The sequence below is a fragment of the Bombina bombina genome, chromosome 1 (assembly GCF_027579735.1).
Source record: "Bombina bombina isolate aBomBom1 chromosome 1, aBomBom1.pri, whole genome shotgun sequence".
NCBI classification, from domain to species: Eukaryota; Metazoa; Chordata; class Amphibia; order Anura; family Bombinatoridae; genus Bombina; species Bombina bombina.
The window spans coordinates 709,839,723-709,852,313 of NC_069499.1; positions in this window are offsets into that span (position 1 = coordinate 709,839,723).

Here is a 12,591-nt window from a genome sequence, read left to right on the forward strand (position 1 = left end):
CATAGGATAAACTCTGGTTGATTGTCTAAATTTTGGATTATCTTTATTATGTAAACCACTATTGTAAGGGGATTTGCGGACCCTTACCTTGACACGGACTGTTAATGTTTAAACTGTATATGGAATATTTTATTCATTGTGATGTATTTTTACATTTGATTATTGTAATATATTGTCTTTACTATAAATAAAAGTTTATAAAGAAATATGGCTAAAAAAATGTTACACTCTGCATTTTCTATTATATGTGTTACAGGCAACCATGGGGTGTTCAATCATTGCTGGGTATTTACTTCTGGCAGCCAAGGGGGTCACATGACATTGCTACTACATACATGTGTTACTGGCAACCAAGGGGTGAAAAATATATGTGGTGGGATCAAGGGTGGGGCCTAAAATTAAGCTTTTTAGGGGACATTGTGTGAACCCAGCTACGTTCCCTGTCTAGTCACCTATAGGTCGTCCAGTATTTTTATGGAACACAGCTGGCAACCTTAACTATGAAAGGTGTGTGATTCTGTGAGTGACAGATATGAAAGGTGTGTGATTCTGTGAGTGAAAGGAGATATGAAAGGTTGTGATTCTGTGAGTGAGAGATATGAACGGTGTTTGATTCTGTGAGTGAGAGATATGAACGGTGTGTGATTCTGTGAGTGAGATATGAACGGTATGTGATTCTGTGAGTGAAAGGAGATATGGAAGGTGTGTGGTTCTGTGGCCAAAAAGTGAGCGGTACACCCTACCCTGTCAAGAGTCCTACCGCATTTAAAAGTCAGTAGTTAAGAGTTTTATGGTACAACACCGTAACATAAACTCATAACTTAAGTGCTAAAAAGTACACTAACACCCATAAACTACCTATTAACCCCTAAACCAAGGCCCTCCCACATCGCAAATACTAAAATAAAAATGTTAACCCGTAATCTGCCGCTCTGGACACTGCCGCCACCTACATTATATTTGTGAACCCCTAATCTGCTGCCCCCAACATCGCCAACACCTACATTATATTTATTAACCCCTAATCTGCCGCCCCAATGTCGCCGCCACCTACCTACACTTATTAACCCCTAATCTGCCGCCCCCAAAGTCGCTGCCACTATATTAAAGTTATTAACCCCTAAACCTAAGTCTAACCCTAAACCTAACACCCACTAACTTAAATATAATTACAATAAATCTAAATAAATATTCCTATTAACTAAATTATTCCTATTTAAAACTAAATACCTATAAAATAAACCCTAAGCTAGCTACAATATAACTAATGGTTACATTTTAGCTAGCTTAGGATTTATTTTTATTTTACAAGTTTGTATTTATTTTAACTAGGTAGAATAGTTATTAAATAGTTATTAACTATTTAATAATTACCTAGCTAAAATAAATCCAAATTTACCTGTAAAATAAATCCTAATCTAAGTTACACTAACACCTAACACTACACTGTAATTAAATAAACTAAATTAAATACAATTACCTAAATTAAATTTAATTAGCTAAAGTACAAACCCCCCCCACTAAATTACAGAAAATAATAAACAAATTACAGATATTAAAACTAATTACACCTAATCTAATAGCCCTATTAAAATAAAAAAGCACCCCCAAAATAAAAAAACCCTAGCCTAAACTAAACTACTAATAGCCCTTAAAAGGCCCTTTTGCGGGGCATTGCCCCAAAGTAATCAGCTCTTTTACCTGTAAAAAAAAATACAAACAACCCCCCCAACAGTAAAACCCACCACCCACACAACCAGCTTACATTCTATTGGCTGATTAGATCAGCCAATAGGATCAAACTTTAATCCTATTGGCTGATTGCATCAGCCAATAGTATTTTTTTTACCTTAATTCTGATTGGCTGATAGAATTCTATCAGCCAATCGGAATCTAAGGGACGCCATCTTGGATGACGTCACTTAAAGGTACCTTCATTCTGTTTTAGTCGTCGGATGAAGAGGATGCTCCGCGTCGGGTGTCTTGAAGATGGACCCACTCCGTGCAGGATGGATGAAGATAGAAGATGCCGTCTGGATGAAGACTTCTGCCCGTCTTGAGGACCACTTCTGCCCGGCTTGGATGAAGACTTCTGCCTGTCTGGAGGACCACTTCACCCGGCTTGGATGGAGACGTCTCCCGGTAAGTCGATCTTCAGGGGGTTAGTGTTAGGTTTTTTTAAGGGTGTATTGGGTGGGTTTTATTTTTAGGTTAGGGACTTTGGGCCGCAAAAGAGCTAACTGCCCTTTTAAGGGCAATGCCCATCCAAATGTCCTTTTCAGGGCAATGGGGAGCTTAGGTTTTTTTAGCTAGTATTTTATTTGGGGGGTTGGTTGTGTGCGTGGTGGGTTTTACTGTTGGGGGGGTTGTTTGTATTTTTTTTTTACAGGTAAAAGAGCTGATTACTTTGGGGCATTGCCCCGCAAAAGGCCCTTTTAAGGGCTATTGGTAGTTTAGGCTAGGTTTTTTTTTATTTTGGGGTGGCTTTTTTATTTTAATAGGGCTATTAGATTAGGTGTAATTAGTTTAAATTTCTGTAATTTGTTTATTATTTTCTGTAATTTAGTGGGGATTTCTTTGTACTTTTGCTAATTTAATTTAATTTAATTTAGTTAATTTATTTAATTATAGTGTAGTGTTAGGTGTTAGTGTAACTTAGGTTAGGTTTTATTTTACAGGTAAATTTGTATTTATTTTAGCTAGGTAGTTATTAGAATAGCTATTAAATAGTTATTAACTATTTATCTAGTTAAATTAAATACAAAATTGCCTGTAAAATAAAAATAAACCCTAAGATAGCTACAATGTAACTATTAGTTATATTGTGGCTAGCTTAGGGTTTATTTTATAGGTAAGTATTTAGTTTTAAATAGGAATAATTTAGTTAATGATAGGAATATTTATTTAGATTTATTGTTATTATTATATTTAAGTTAGTGGGTGTTAGGTTTAGGGTTAGACTTAGGTTTAGGGGTTAATAACTTTATTATAGTGGCGGCAACATTGAGAGTGGCAGATTAGGGGTTAATAAGTGTAGCTAGGTGGCGGCGACATGGGTGGTGGCAGATTAGGGGTTAATAAATATAATGTAGGTGTCGGCGATGTTGGGGGCAGCAGATTAGGGGTTCATAAGTATAATGTAGGTGGCGGCGGTGTCCGGAGCAGCATATTAGGGGTTAATAAGTATAATATAGGTGTTGGCGATGTCAGGGGCGGCAGATTAGGGGTTAATAAGTGTAAGATTAGGGTGTTTAGACTCGGGGTTCATGTTAGGGTGTTAGGTGTATACATCATTTTTATTTCCCCATAAGAATCAATGGGGCTGCCTTAGGCCTAGATTTGGAGTTTTGCGGTAGAAGGGCTGTTAACGCTCCGCGGGCTTTTTTCTGGCCGCACCATAAATTTAACTCTGGTATCGAGAGTTCAAACAAATGCTGCGTTAGGCTCCAAAAAAGGAGCGTAGAGCAATTTTACCGCAAATGCAACTCTCGATACCAGAGTTGCTTACGGACGCGGCCAGCCTCAAAAACGTGCTCGTGCACGATTCTCCCATAGGAAACAATGGGGCTGTTTGAGCTGGAAAAAAAACCTAACACCTGCAAAAAAGCAGCATTCAGCTCCTAACGCAGCCCCATTGTTTCCTATGGGGAAACACTTCCTACGTCTGCACCTAACACTCTAACATGTACCCCGAGTCTAAACACCCCTAACCTTACACTTATTAACCCCTAATCTGCCGCTCCCGCTATCGCTGACCCCTGCATATTTTTTTTAACCCCTAATCTGCCGCTCCGTAAACCGTCGCAACCTACGTTATCCCTATGTACCCCTAATCTGCTGCCCCTAACACCGCCGACCCCTATATTATATTTATTAACCCCTAATCTGCCCCCCACAACGTCGCCGACACCTGCCTACACTTATTAACCCCTAATCTGCCGAGCGGACCTGAGCGCTACTATAATAAAGTTATTAACCCCTAATCCGCCTCACTAACCCTATCATAAATAGTATTAACCCCTAATCTGCCCTCCCTAACATCGCCGACACCTAACTTCAATTATTAACCCCTAATCTGATGACCGGAGCTCACCGCTACTATAATAAATGGATTAACCCCTAAAGCTAAGTCTAACCCTAACACTAACACCCCCCTAACTTAAATATAATTTACATCTAACGAAATAAATTAACTCTTATTAAATTAATTATTCCTATTTAAAGCTAAATACTTACCTGTAAAATACATCCTAATATAGCTACAATATAAATTATAATTATATTGTAGCTATTTTAGGATTAATATTTATTTTACAGGCAACTTGGTAATTATTTTAACCAGGTACAATAGCTATTTAATAGTTACCTAGTTAACATAATAACAAATTTACCTGTAAAATAAATCCTAACCTAAGATATAATTAAACCTAACACTACCCTATCAATAAATTAATTAAATAAACTATCTACAATTACCTACAATTAACCTAACACTACACTATCAATAAATTAATTAAACACAATTCCTACAAATAAATACAATTAAATAAACTAGCTAAAGTACAAAAAATAAAAAAGAACTAAGTTAAAAAAAATAAAAAAATATTTACAAACATAAGAAAAATATTACAACAATTTTAAACTAATTACACCTACTCTAAGCCCCCTAATAAAATAACAAAGCCCCCCAAAATAAAAAATTCCCTACCCTATTCTAAATTAAAAAAGCTAAAAGCTCTTTTACCTTACCAGCCCTGAACAGGGCCCTTTGCAGGGCATGCCCCAAGAATTTCAGCTCTTTTGCCTGTAAAAAAAACACATACAATACCCCCCCCCAACATTACAACCCACCACCCACATACCCCTAATCTAACCCAAACCCCCCTTAAATAAACCTAACACTAAGCCCCTGAAGATCTTCCTACCTTGTCTTCACCATCCAGGTATCACCGATCCGTTCTGGCTCCAACATCTTCATCCAACCCAAGCGGGGGTTGGCGATCCATCATCCGGTGGCTGAAGAGGTCCAGAAGAGGCTCCAAAGTCTTCCTCCTATCCGGCAAGAAGAGGACATCCGGACCGGCAAACATCTTCTCCAAGCGGCATCTTCGATCTTCTTCCATCCGGTGCGGAGCGGGTCCATCTTGAAGCAGGCGACGCGGATCCATCCTCTTCTTCCGTTGTCTCCCGACGAATGACGGTTCCTTTAAGGGACGTCATCCAAGATGGCGTCCCTTGAATTCCGATTGGCTGATAGGATTCTATCAACCAATCGGAATTAAGGTAGGAATTTTCTGATTGGCTGATGGAATCAGCCAATCAGAATCAAGTTCAATCCGATTGGCTGATCCAATCAGCCAATCAGATTGAGCTCGCATTCTATTGGCTGTTCCGATCAGCCAATAGAATGCGAGCTCAATCTGATTGGCTGATCGGATCAGCCAATCGGATTGAACTTGATTCTGATTGGCTGATTCCATCAGCCAATCAGAATATTCCTACCTTAATTCCGATTGGCTGATAGAATCCTATCAGCCAATCGGAATTCAAGGGACGCCATCTTGGATGACGTCCCTTAAAGGAACCGTCATTCGTCGGGAGACAACGGAAGAAGAGGATGGATCCGCGTCGCCTGCTTCAAGATGGACCCGCTCCGCACCGGATGGAAGAAGATCGAAGATGCCGCTTGGAGAAGATGTTTGCCGGTCCGGATGTCCTCTTCTTGCCGGATAGGAGGAAGACTTTGGAGCCTCTTCTGGACCTCTTCAGCCACCGGATGATGGATCGCCAACCCCCACTTGGGTTGGATGAAGATGTTGGAGCCAGGACGGATCGGTGATACCTGGATGGTGAAGACAAGGTAGGAAGATCTTCAGGGGCTTAGTGTTAGGTTTATTTAAGGGGGGTTTGGGTTAGATTAGGGGTATGTGGGTGGTGGGTTGTAATGTTGGGGGGGGTATTGTATGTGTTTTTTTTACAGGCAAAAGAGCTGAAATTCTTGGGGCATGCCCCGCAAAGGGCCCTGTTCAGGGCTGGTAAGGTAAAAGAGCTTTTAACTTTTTTAATTTAGAATAGGGTAGGGCATTTATTATTTTGGGGGGCTTTGTTATTTTATTAGGGGGCTTAGAGTAGGTGTAATTAGTTTAAAATTGTTGTAATAATTTTCTTATGTTTGTAAATATTTTTTTATTTTTTGTAACTTAGTTCTTTTTTATTTTTTGTACTTTAGTTAGTTTATGTAATTGTAGTTATTTGTAGCAATTGTATTTAATTTATTTATTGATAGTGTAGTGTTAGGTTAATTGTAGGTAGTTTATTTAATTAATTTATTGATAGGGTAGTGTTAGGTTTAATTATATCTTAGGTTAGGATTTATTTTACAGGTAAATTTGTTATTATTTTAACTCGGTAACTATTAAATAGTTATTAACTATTTAATAGATATTCTACCTGGTTAAAATAATTAAAAAGTTGCCTGTAAAATAAATATTAATCCTAAAATAGCTATAATATAATTATAATTTATATTGTAGCTATATTAGGATTTATTTTACAGGTAAGTATTTAGCTTTAAATAGGAATAATTTATTTAATAAGAGTTAATTAATTTCGTTAGATGTAAATTATATTTAAGTTAGGGGGGTGTTAGTGTTAGGGTTAGACTTAGCTTTAGGGGTTAATCCATTTATTATAGTAGCGATGAGCTCCGGTCGGCAGATTAGGGGTTAATAATTGAAGTTAGGTGTCGGCGATGTTAGGGAGGGCAGATTAGGGGTTAATACTATGTATTATAGGGTTAGTGAGGCGGGTTAGGGGTTAATAACTTTATTATAGTAGCGGTGCGGTCCGCTCGGCAGATTAGGGGTTAATAAGTGTAGGCAGGTGTCGGCGACGTTGAGGGGGGCAGATTAGGGGTTAATAAATATAATATAGGGGTCGGCAGTGTTAGGGGCAGCAGATAAGGGGTACATAGGGATAACGTAGGTGGCGGCGCTTTGCGGTCGGAAGATTAGGGGTTAATTATTTTAAGTAGCTGGCGGCGACGTTGTGGGGGGCAGGTTAGGGGTTAATAAATGTAATACAGGGGTCGGCGGCGTTATTGGCAGCAGATTAGGGGTACATAAGTATAACGTAGGTGGCGGTCGGCAGATTAGGGGTTAAAAAATTTTAATCGAGTGGCGGCGATGTGGGGGGAGCTCGGTTTAGGGGTACATAGGTAGTTTATGGGTGTTAGTGTACTTTAGGGTACAGTAGTTAAGAGCTTTATGAACCGGCGTTAGCCCAGAAAGCTCTTAACTACTGCTATTTTCAGGCGGCTGGAGTTTTGTCGTTAGAGCTCTAACGCTCACTTCAGAAACGACTCTAAATACCGGCGTTAGGAAGATCCCATTGAAAAGATAGGATACGCAATTGACGTAAGGGGATCTGCGGTATGGAAAAGTCGCGGCTGAAAAGTGAGCGTTAGACCCTTTAATCACTGACTCCAAATACCAGCGGGCGGCCAAAACCAGCGTTAGGAGCCTCTAACGCTGGTTTTCACGGCTACCGCCGAACTCTAAATCTAGGCCTTAGTGAGTTATACGCTGCTTTTTTGCAGGTGTTAGACTTTTTTTCAGCCAGCTCTCCCCGTTGATTCCTATGGGGAAATCGTGCACGAGCACGTTACACCAGCTCACCGCTGACTTAAGCAGCGCTGGTATTGGAGTGAGATTTGGAGCTAAATTTTGCTCAACGCTCACTTTTTGTCTTTTAACGACGGGTTTCTGAAAACTCGTAATACCAGCGCTGTATGTAAGTGAGCGGTGAGAGAAAACTTCTCGTTAGCACCGCATAGCCTCTAACGCAAAACTTGTAATCTAGCCGTTTTATTTTTACATTTATTCACTGTTTTTGTTATACACTAGTCACTGTTTCACTTTATTATATTATACATTAGTAACAGATCCCTTGCTAGTATCCCTTTAGATTAATTTGGGGTTTTGATTCCCAGTTTCAAATAATTTTATTAACTTTATATAATAGTGAAGCACTCCGCTATTGCCCATTTTTTTGGAATGTCTATATAATCATGGACATGTTTTGATTGTTGCTTTGTATCCTAGTTCATATATGCAGCTATTTGGACTTTGACATCTGTTCTTTTATTATCATAATTCTATGCCTCTTTGGGATTTTTTTAGCATTGTGATGCACGTTTGACATTTGCAATATAGAAATGCCATGATTTAATACAGTCTAGGTATTTCTTTTACTGGTGGATGTGGTGCGTGCATTACAAGCCTGCTGTGTATAGTACTGTGTGTGCTCTCAGAACCTGGGAGTTTCCATTTGTTTGTCCTCTTGTGTACTTGTGATAGATGTTATCACACGATTAGGCGCCTCTCTCTTGTCTTCCAGCACTTAGCTCTCTGAACAAGTGCTGTGTTTAAAATGCTGGTGCATACTAACGCCTAGATTTAGAGTTTTGCAGCCAAAGGGGTGCGTTAGCTACGCTGGCTTTTTTCTGGCCGCACCTTTTAAATACCGCTGGTATTTAGAGTTCACAGAATGGCTGCGTTAGGAGCGTAGAGCATATTTACCCCAACTTCAACTCTCGATACCAGCGGTGCTTACGGACGCGGCCAGCTTAAAAAACGTGCTCGTGCACGATTCCCCCATAGAAAACAATGGGGCTGTTTGAGCTGAAAAAAAACCTAACACCTGCAAAAAAGCCGCGTTCAGCTCCTAACGCAGCCCCATTGTTTGCTATGGGGAAACACTTCCTACGTCTGCACCTAACACTCTAACATGTACCCCAAGTCTAAACACCCCTAACCTTACACTTATTAATCCCTAATCTGCCGCCCCCGCTATCGCTGACACCTGCATATTATTATTAACCCCTAATCTGCCGCTCCGTAAACCGCCGCTACTTACATTATTCCTATGTACCCCTAATCTGCTGCCCCTAACACCGCCGACCCCTATATTATATTTATTAACCCCTAATTTGCCCTAATCGGAATTCGAGGGACGCCATCTTGGATGACGTCCCTTAAAGGAACCGTCATTCTTCAGTTGGACGTCGTCGGAAGAAGATTGATCCGCGTTGGAGGTCTTCACGATGGAGCCGTTCCTCATCGGATGAAGATAGAAGATGCCGCTTGGATCAAGATGGTTGCCGGTCTGGATCGCCTCTTCTTCCCAGATAGGATGAAGACTTTGGAGCCTCTTCTGGACCTCTTCAGCCGCAGGATTATGGATCGCCAGCCCCCGCTTGGGTTGGATGAAGATTTTGGAGCCAGGACCGATCGGTGATACCCGGTGAGGTGAAGATAAGGTAGGAAGATCTTTAGGGGCTTAGTGTTAGGTTTATTTAAGGGGGGTTTGGGTTAGATTAGGGGTATGTGGGTGGTGGGTTGTAATGTTGGGGGGGGGGTATTGTATGTGTTTTTTTACAGGCAAAAGAGTTGAATTTCTTGGGGCATGCCCCGCAAAGGGCCCTGTTCAGGGCTGGTAAGGTAAAAGAGCTTTGAACTTTTGTAATTTAGAATAGGGTAGGGCATTTTTTTATTTTGGGGGGCTTTGTAATTTCATTAGGGGGCTTAGAGTAGGTGTAATTAGTTTAAAATTGTTGTAATATTTTTCTAATGTTTGTAAATATTTTTTTATTTTTTGTAACTTAGTTCTTTTTTATTTTTTGTACTTTAGTTAGTTTATTTAATTGTAGTTATTTGTAGGTATTGTATTTAATTAATGTATTGATAGTGTAGTGTTAGGTTTAATTGTAGGTAATTGTAGGTATTTTATTTAATTAATTTATTGATAGTGTAGTGTTAGGTTTAATTGTAACTTAGGTTAGGATTTATTTTACAGGTAATTTTGTAATTATTTTAACTATTTTAGCTATTAAATAGTTCTTAACTATTTAATAGTAATAGCTATTGTACCTGGTTAAAATAAATACAAAGTTACCTGTAAAATAAATTTAAATCCTAAAATAGCTATAATATAATTATAATTTATATTGTAGCTATATTAGGATTTATTTTACAGGTAAGTATTTAGCTTTAAATAGGAATAATTTATTTAATAAGAGTTAAGTAAGGAGGAACATACACTAGCAGGGAAATCTCAGGGAGGAAGCCAAGTGGCCACGGATGAGGAGGAGAGGATGAGATGTCCCAACTTCTCCTTCAACGAAAATGTTGCCCTAGTCCAGGCTATAATGGACAATTACGGTGACCTATTCAGCATGGAGAAGGGCAAAGACAGTGCCAGAAGAAAAATGAGTGCATGGCTGGTGGTAGAGGATGCTGTGAACAGTGTGTCCCAGCAGAGGAGGACTTGAGGGCCTTAAAAAGCAGTGGAATAACTGCAAGAGGTGGGTCAAGGAGAAGATGGGACATGAAGCAGTCCACCAGAGGGGATCAGGTGGTGGTCCAGCACTCCCAATGAAGTACAACACATGGCAGGAGATGATCCGCAGGTCCCTGAGTACCACAGCAGTCGGTGGACTTCCAGGGGCTCGTGACTCAGGGGTTGCAACCACAGCACATCATGCTGGTTAGTAAAATCCCATACACTTGTATTATATGTAATTGCAATACAAAACACTTCAATCATTCATGGACATAATGAGGAGCATGGGAGTTGGAGTAATAACCCAAACATATACAATTTGACTGGACATTACTACAACATAACACAATGTCATTCATGATGTGATCTTAAATATTGAAATACTAACATGTCTCAGAGTAACACAAGCCACATGTAGAGTAAGTCTTAAATGGACACTATAGCCATCACAATACATTTAGCTTATTTAATCTTGTTCTGTGCCTAGATCAAGCTAAAGTAAATCATGTGACTATAGTGTCACTTAAAGTTCACATTATTTCATCACTGACATGTACACATAACTATTGTAGGAAACACATCCCTGTATACTGATTCTATTCAAATCACTCATAGACCAACTCACAATGGGCACATGCATTTAATAGAGTTTCACATGTAAATCAGTATAGGCCCTAGCATGTATCAATGTAAATTGTATACCTGCATGTACATATATCTGACTGTACTAATCCCTCTCATCCTTAAACTCCTCCACAGAACCACTGGTGTCAAGGATAGGCACAACACCCTCTGTGCATCCGTCAGGACCTTCTACCATGCCACCACCACCACAAGTCTACAGGCAACCACAGGAACAGTGGCAGGAACATGGTTAGCTGGATTGATTTGAAGTGATGCCACCAACATTCCAATATATGACCCCTGGCAACAATTATGGCCAGAGGAATATACTACCTTTGGTTTTGAGGGAGAGTCAACATGCCCACAAAGGGTACAGTTATACCCCCCCCCCCCAACACAATCACAGTCTCAACTAAGTTATAGGAATTACCAATGGACACTGGCTATTAAAGAGGCTGAGTGGTCGCACACTCCTCCACAGTGGGAATGTGAATCATCTGTGTTGCTCCAACATCTGCTTCCCTCCAGAAGCACAAGCATCTCTCCCACCTCCACCTCCAGAAGCAGCAGCATCTCTCCCACCTCCAGAAGCAGCAGCATCTCTCCCACCTCCAGAAGCAGAAGCATCTCTCCCACCTCCAGAAGCAGCAGCATCTCTAACACCTCCAGAAGCAGAAGCACATCCAGCAGCATCACATGTTTGCCAACATTGTGGCCCTCTAACAACTGCCAACCCTGATGCTAAACAGTCTGTGGATGCATTGTATTCTCCCCTAAATGAAGAATACATTATACTCCAGAAGAGGCTCATCACAAGCACAGAGAGTTTACACAGAGGCCAACAGAGGTTCTTCAGAAGCACAGAGAGGTTACACAGATGAAGCATAGAGCTGCAGAGAGACATGGCGGCATTGTTAAGTGCAACTGTGCAAAATCAGTCACAGATGATGAGAATTCTGTTTGATATGCAGATGCAGATGGACAATAGATGGAGAGAACAAAAACAGCTTTTGGGTGTGTTGGTGGAACACTTTACACATCAGCAAGACACTGCCTCAAGCATCATCTGCCGCCAGCACACCAGCATAAACACCACAAACTGCTAGAACAAGGAAGACAAGGCAATCCACTACAGGCATCTCAGATCCCTCATCCAAAAAGCCACCAAAAAAATAAAAATATTATAGTTCACCATAACCATTGTCCTTTGTTATTTACCATGTAAATGTAATACACATCAATGTAATGGGCGTTGAAGTACAAAAATATTGAATAAATATGATGATATGACACGTGTTGAAATTGAAATACAACACAGGTAATATTATCATCTTAATGAAATATTATTGGACTCCTACTCACATCACATATTTGTGTATCAAGGGGAATATTTGTAATATTCACTTTGAAGATGTTAATCAATGTATCTTACATACAATTTTATTTTAAACATTGGGACATATAAATTAGGTTAATTGACATATTAATGGAAAATGGGGAAGTGAAATCCTTCTGTAGTCTTCTCAGACACCTTCAATCTGTATATTTTTTGTGACCTAAACATAAATTAAACAATGAGACAGATTATGATGGTTAAGGGAAGGTGGGTGGGATTTGTTAGTTTCA